Source organism: Nelusetta ayraudi, unplaced genomic scaffold (assembly GCF_046127955.1).
Source record: "Nelusetta ayraudi isolate G7.1 ecotype Tasmania unplaced genomic scaffold, CSIRO-AGI_Nayr_v1 ptg000034l, whole genome shotgun sequence".
Lineage (NCBI taxonomy): Eukaryota > Metazoa > Chordata > Actinopteri > Tetraodontiformes > Monacanthidae > Nelusetta > Nelusetta ayraudi.
Genome location: NW_027466084.1, coordinates 3,905,709 through 3,912,695, shown reverse-complemented (window position 1 = coordinate 3,912,695; position 6,987 = coordinate 3,905,709).

Here is a 6,987-nt window from a genome sequence, read left to right as displayed (position 1 = left end):
TTATTTGTATTATTTGTCAAGGGACAATATATTCCAATTTAAATACGAGCTTCCACCTGATGTGATGCATAGTTTATAGCTAATGCTAATTCTCAACTCCATGGTGTAACATCGCCACACAAAAAAACAAAACTGTGACTCATATGTATGTAAATGTCAGGTGTGTCAAATAAGTGAATAAACGATAAATGTCCCACTCTTTCTGACTTTATCTTAACTATATGTTTCCAAATGAACAAGTGAGAGAAGCGTGGAAAAGTATGAACAATTTTTACTGTGAGCCGCGGACCGTTGGATGGAACATTGCCTCTTTTGGAAGGAGAATCTATTTGGTAAATACAGACAACTTGGTGGATGGAAGAGGATTAGTCGAGAAACAAATAAGCAGTTTGGAAAAAGTTTGGCGACTCCCACCCAGATCCCAGGCTGCTGAGCTACATTGTTGGGACAACAAAAGGTAAATACCCTGTCTATGTTTAACCACACCAAAACCTTCCAAACAAAAAGGCATCCGAATGTGGATGGTTCTTCTAACTTCAAACAAATCATATGAATTAAGCATAACTGCTGTTGAGTGTTTATTGTTGTTGTTGTTGTTGTTTATTCTACTGCAGCTTATTAGAGATATTCCAAAGTGTTACGTGCCCAGCAAAAAGGAGTGTGTTTTTGTGTTGCTCCTCCCCCTCCCCCTCCCCTTTCTGTTTTTTCTTTTTTCTCAGGTGCTCACCTGTGGCAGCAGACCAAGCCTCCTATCGGCCTCCTGTCTCTCCAGCTGGCCTATCAAGACAGAGACTACCTCATAAAATGGAGGAGGTCTGAGGCCTTCAAGCTCTCTCTCTTGCTGTTTGTCCATTCGCTCAGACACATGTTTTTTTTGCCTGATATGTGGTGGGAGGTTTGAGTGAGTGGGTAAGTTGGGGTACCCTATACATTTTACACGCACGTAGTTGATTTGTTGTTATCCCACTAGGTTTATTGGTTGTGCCACACTTTTACGTTTTTGGAGACCTTTTTTTTAATTTTTTTTTTAGATAAGCCAGTGAGGCATCTTGTTTGTTTTTTCTAGAGTTCAGCCAAGCAGGCCTACTTTTGTTATATTGATTTCATTTATTTTGGCACAGTCACCCTGCCCCGTCCTCGCCCACCTTGTCTCCATTTATCACAATAAATCCTTTGTTCACTTTCATTGAGACTCGTTGGATTTTATGGTTGTCTTGTGTTTGTCCACCAACTGAGTTCACCAGGTGGACGTAACACAATTGGGGGCTCGTCCGGGATCCCTTTTCCCTGAGCTGACAATCAAAATTGACGAGTTGATGTGGTTGTGGCATTGAGAGTAAGCATGAGCTTTAATTTGCAGAACTTTCATTGATGACCCCAGTTTTGAAAAACTTGACTCCTGTCGCAAGGATGATTTGCTATGTATTGCAGCACACTTTGATATTACTGTACAAAAGTATGGTGTTAAGAAGGAGATCAAAAATAAAGTCCCGGAGAAGCTAATGGATTTGGGGATCCTTACAGACCCCATTGACTCTGTTCAGCCTATGGCTGGGGTTTCTCCAGAGGGATTTTCCTTCGTTGGGCCAAGTTCTTCCTCGGTTCGGGATGAAGAAGAGGGGCAGCAGGTTGCACGGGCCACACCTCGGGGGGGGGGAAGGCTGTCCATGAGGGTCCTCCTGCAACGTTGCCTCGCTTTGAGCCTCTCTCTCCAGAGATTCATGGATTTAGTGGCGATGCCAAGTTGAAGGTTCGTTTAGCCCGCCTTCAGCTAGAGGCACAGGAAAAGGAGAGCATGCGCAAAGCAGATTATGACCTGAAATTGCAGGTTCGCAGGTTAGAGATTGAGGCTGAAAAAGAAGTGAAGTTGCCGCAGCTTAAGGTAGAGGCCAGGATGATCTCCTCTGCCCAAATGATGGCACACACAGCTGAGACATTGGCACCTTCACAAACAGTTTTCCACAAACAAAGCTTTGATGTCAGTAAAAATATTGCCCTGGTGCCAACGTTTCGAGAGACACAGGTTGATTCTTAGTTCAGTGCATTCGAAGGAATTGCAACTGCACTAGAATGGCAGAAAGACACGCGGCCTATTCTCCTTCAATGCAAGCTGGTCGGTAAAGCCCAGGAAGTTGTGTCATCTCTTTCCTTAGAAAATAGCTTGAAATATGATGTGCTGAAAGAGCCAATTTTGCGTGCCTATGAGCTTGTGCCAGAAGCCTACAGGAAAAAATTCTGGAATCATAAAAAGACAAGTGGTCAAACCTTTGTCGAATTTGCAAGAGAATAGAGGGTTCTTTTTGACAAATGGTGCGGTGCTAACGATGTCAAGAATAGTGTTGAATCCCTTCGTGAGCTGATGTTGTTGGAAGACTTTAAGAATGCTCTGCCTGACAAGATGGTGATTTTCCTAAATGAACAAAAGGTTCATTGTCTAAAGCAGCTGTTTTGGCCGATGAGTTTGTTTTAACACATAAAAATGTTTTTATGTCATCTTGCCGCTCTGACAGAGTCTCAATATCTCGCTCCATGAGACCTGATTCTGGCTCCCTCCTTTTGAAAAGGCTACTGGACCACAGTCCCCTTCTGACACTAGAGAATGCTTCTACTGTCATAGGAAGGGTCATGTTATTGCTGATTGCCTTACTTTCAAGCGTAAACAGCAATTTCCATCTAATTCCTCACAACCAAAAGGCATGGGTCTGGTAGAGACTGTTTCCCCTTCAGTCACTGAGATGTCACAAGATGATGCTGAAGACGTTGAACCTGATCCCTGTTTTAAACCCTTCATTTCGGAGGGCTTTGTTTCACTAACTGGGGATCCAAAGAATCAAAAGTTGGTAACCATCCTTAGGGATTCAGGAGGTGCCCAGTCCATTATCCTAGAGGGCATCTTGCCTTTAACGTCCAAATCTTCATGTCGCTCAATTGCGGTTGTTCGGGGTGTTGAAATGGGCTTCGTACTTGCTCCTCTGCACAACATTCATCTTCAGTCTTCCCTGGTCAGTGGGTTATTTAAAGTGGCTGTTCTTCCTGCCTTGCCCATTAAAGGTGTTGATTTCATTCTTGGCAATGACATAGCAGGAGACAAAATTGTACTAGGTACTAGACAAGCCCAATCTGACCCTAGAATCTGACTACACAGCCCAGAAATGTGATATCTTTCCTGCTTATGTGGTAACCCGAGCCCACTCTTTCATAGTTACTGAGCAGGATCCTGATGATGTGGTAGCTGAGTCTGAAAGTCGGGTAAAAGCCAAACCTGCTGATGCTGCATCATCCTCTACCAGTTCAGAGGTTATGAACCTGCCAGCCACCCGAGAAGAATCCATTGCAGCACAGCAAGGTGATGGCACACTTTCAAAATGTCATTCTTCTGTTCTCGGCCAGGTGGAAGCAGAGACCAAGATGAAGAAAGCGGTGTATAATGATGGCCTGTAGAGGCGTCGCTGGATTATTGATCCTTCAGAGGAGGATGCAAACTTACCAGGTTGTCGTGCCGATGGCCTATCGTTCGCAGGTGATGTCCTTAGCTCATGGCCACCCGTGGTCGGGATACATGGGGGTGACAAAAACACACAACAGAGTCCTTAAACATTTCTTTTGGCCAGGACTCAAATCTGATGTTGTTCGTTATTGTCGCACATGTCATCTGTGTCAGATTACTGGAAAACCGAACCAAATTATTCCCCCTGCACCTCTTTGTCCTATTCCAGTAATGGGACAGCCATTTGAAAAGGTCATTGTCGATTGTGTGGGGCCACTACCAAAGACTGAGGCTGTGTCTCAGTTCAGGGTCTGCACCCTTCAAACCGAGTGTCCTCTGTCTGAAGGAAGTGTTCTTCGAGGACCCGGCCTAGAAGGACGGACCAAACCCCGTCTCCCTGGTAACCACAGGGGACGGTCTCGCCTTCGACGTATTTCCTCGTTGGGTGACCGCCATTCCCTCCTGCTGGCCAACCCCGGAAGCGACGTTTTTATAGCATCAAGCTAACCATTGGTTCGCCATCTAACGATGTTGTTCGATATTCAAATAAATAAAAACCCGATGTTAAAACTGCATATTTTTTGTGAAATTTCAATACTTAAATTTATATGAAGTGTCTTTACCAGTACATGCCGCTAATTTCAGCTGACTTCCCAGGATCTCACGATGCTTTGCAGCAGCACGCAAAGCATCATGGGATACATAAGTACGCGAAGGATAGTAGCGGTGCATCCTTGGAATCGGCTAAAACGAGGGCGCATTTCCGAGTGCGCATTTTGAGCGTCCTAGGGACCCTTGGGAATTGGGACAAGCCTTCGCGCAGTGCTATGACGCAACTTCCTTTCAAAATGCGTACCTCAAGGATAGAGACCCTGAATTGAGACACAGCAGGAAATCAAGGCTGGAAATCAGTTCCTTCTAACAATGACGTGTGCTTCCACGAGGTTCCCAGAAGCCACCCCACTCCGGAAATTAACAGCTCCAGTTGTCACCAAGGCTTTGGTAAAGTTCTTAACGACAAAAGTCGTTCAATCGGATCAAGGCACCAACTTCAAATCCAAGGTGTTTGCCCAAGGTGCTTAAAACTTTCGGCATAAAGCATAGAACATCTAGTCCTTACCATCCTGAAAGCCAAGGCGCACTTGAACGATTTCACCAGACCATGAAATCCATGTTGCGCATGCACTGCCATGAGTCTCAAAAGGATTGGGATGATGGTGTCCCATTTGTTTTATTTGCTGCTTGTGAGGCTTTACAAGAGTCATTAGGTTTTAGTCCCGCTGAGCTAGTGTTCGGCCATGAGGTCCGGGGTCCTTTAAAGGTCCTTAAAGAGCATCTGGTCACACCAGGAAAAGAAGTGACAAGCATTCCTGACTATGTTTCCAGGCTCAAGGATCGCCTCCAGTTAGCCTGCTCCTTGGCTAGAGAAGCCCTGACCTCGTCCCAGGTGAAGATGAAGAAACGATGTGATCGGAGAGCGACTGCCCAGTCATTTCAAACAGGTGACAAAGTTCTGATTCTCTCGCCTGTTCCTGGTTCTACCCTCTCGACTAAATTTTCTGGTCCTTATGTTGTAGGGAGGAAACTCAGTGAGACAAACTATGTCATCAAAAACCCCTGACCGCAGACGGCGGTCCAGAATTTGTCATGTCAACATGGTAAAACGGTACTGTTCCAGGGAGGGTCAGAAGAGGTCCTCTGCAGCTCAAGATGCGCAGACTGCTGTCTCACCTATGGCTTCTGTCTCAACGGTGACCTCTGCTGGTGTTGAAGATGATGGCGATGGGTTGGTGGTGATGCATACGTCCACGTTTCACAGACTTGACGTTTGAGAAACACATATGACAAATGTTACCCTGACAAACAGTATAAGTCAATTATCAGTTTGTATCTTTTTAACATCTTTTACTAAATCAATGCATTGAACATCCTCATTAAAACAAGTCTTCTCAGTTTTAAGTGTTTGGATACATAAACGGTGTCAAAGCTTGATTGAATGACAAGTAAGGATTCATAGTTTACAGAACACGTAATATACTGGGTACAAATTCTGGATAGCAAGTATTGCCGTCCTTAATCCTCGCCATGGCCACAGTTCCCCAAGCATCAAGGCAGGTGTGTTGCTTAGTTTCTGCCACATGGAGGCACTGTTTGCTGGGAACGTCACGTTAGTTGATTCCCGTCGGCCCGAGAGTTGCAATACAACATCCATCCATCCATCCATTTTCAATTCCTGAGCTCAGGGTCACGGGTTTCTGCTGGAGCCTATAGGGCGAAGGCAGGGTTGCAATCCAACACAAAATATGAATTTATTCTATCGTGACACTTTTAACTGTAAGGAAAGGCATCTTTTTAACAGTGAATATTAACAAAAAAAAAGTTGAAAATGTGGTGGAAAATGTATTCCTGAACCATGTGATCTGTGACAACTGGACTTTTTGGGACATTTCCTGGGGATGAGCAAATCCTTCGTATATGCTGCCTCTCATAGAAGCCATAAACAGGGCCTTTTGCCTCCGTGTGTGCACGCTATCCACACAAGAATGAAGTCTTGGCTGAGTGATATACGCTGTAAATCGGGGTAAGGTTAAACTAAAACAGATTGGGGAAGGCGTCGAGCAGCTCGGATAGGTTTTGTGTCTTTTGCCCGGCGACATTGTGTCTGGCGCGAGACCAGATACTGTTGGGGAGGTATTCAATGAATTACTTATGCATCTGCTCAGGGTATGCCCATGTTTATTCATCTCACGCTCATGTTTATTCCATGGAATAAAAAAAAACCTGTGCTCCCGATGCTCGGGGAACAACTGTGTCGGAGACACGCACCGGCCGCTCGTCTCGGACACCCTGGTTCCTCTCGCGAGATTAAACACTTGCTTCTTCGTCAGCCAGAGTCCAGAGCCATCCTTTCACTCACAGTGCAGAGATGCAAAAACGCTCCATGACAAAAGCACACCACAAATGTGTTGATAAAAAAAAAGTGAAAATTGGAAAAATGGAAATTGGGTCTCTCCCCAAGCTGATGAGCCACTGGATTGGACAATGTGACTTGACTGACCCAACACTTGAACCCAGTTGAGCGTCTGAAAAAAAAAAAAAAAAAGATTGCTCACATCATCGCTGTGGACACATGAGTCACTATAGGGGTAGCAATCCATTCAGGTGGGGGGGTTCAGTGACAGGGTTTTTTGGACTATTCATTAGACACTAAATTCAGCATCTAAATGATCAGAAATTAAATTTAAATTTCAAATAATGCTGGCACGATTACAGTGTTCAATATGAATGTTCTCAGGAGATATTACTGTAGAAGGGTTAAACGGAGGCAACTGGACTTTCAACATCGCAAAAAAAAAGAAAAAAAAAAGAAATTGCATTTTTACTTAATCCTTCTATATTACAATATTAAATGTTTTTACAATTACGTTCCACTTTAGCGCAAATGAAAGCAGTAAAGGGCAATGTTCCGTCAGACACATTTACTACCTGCTTCAAATTTA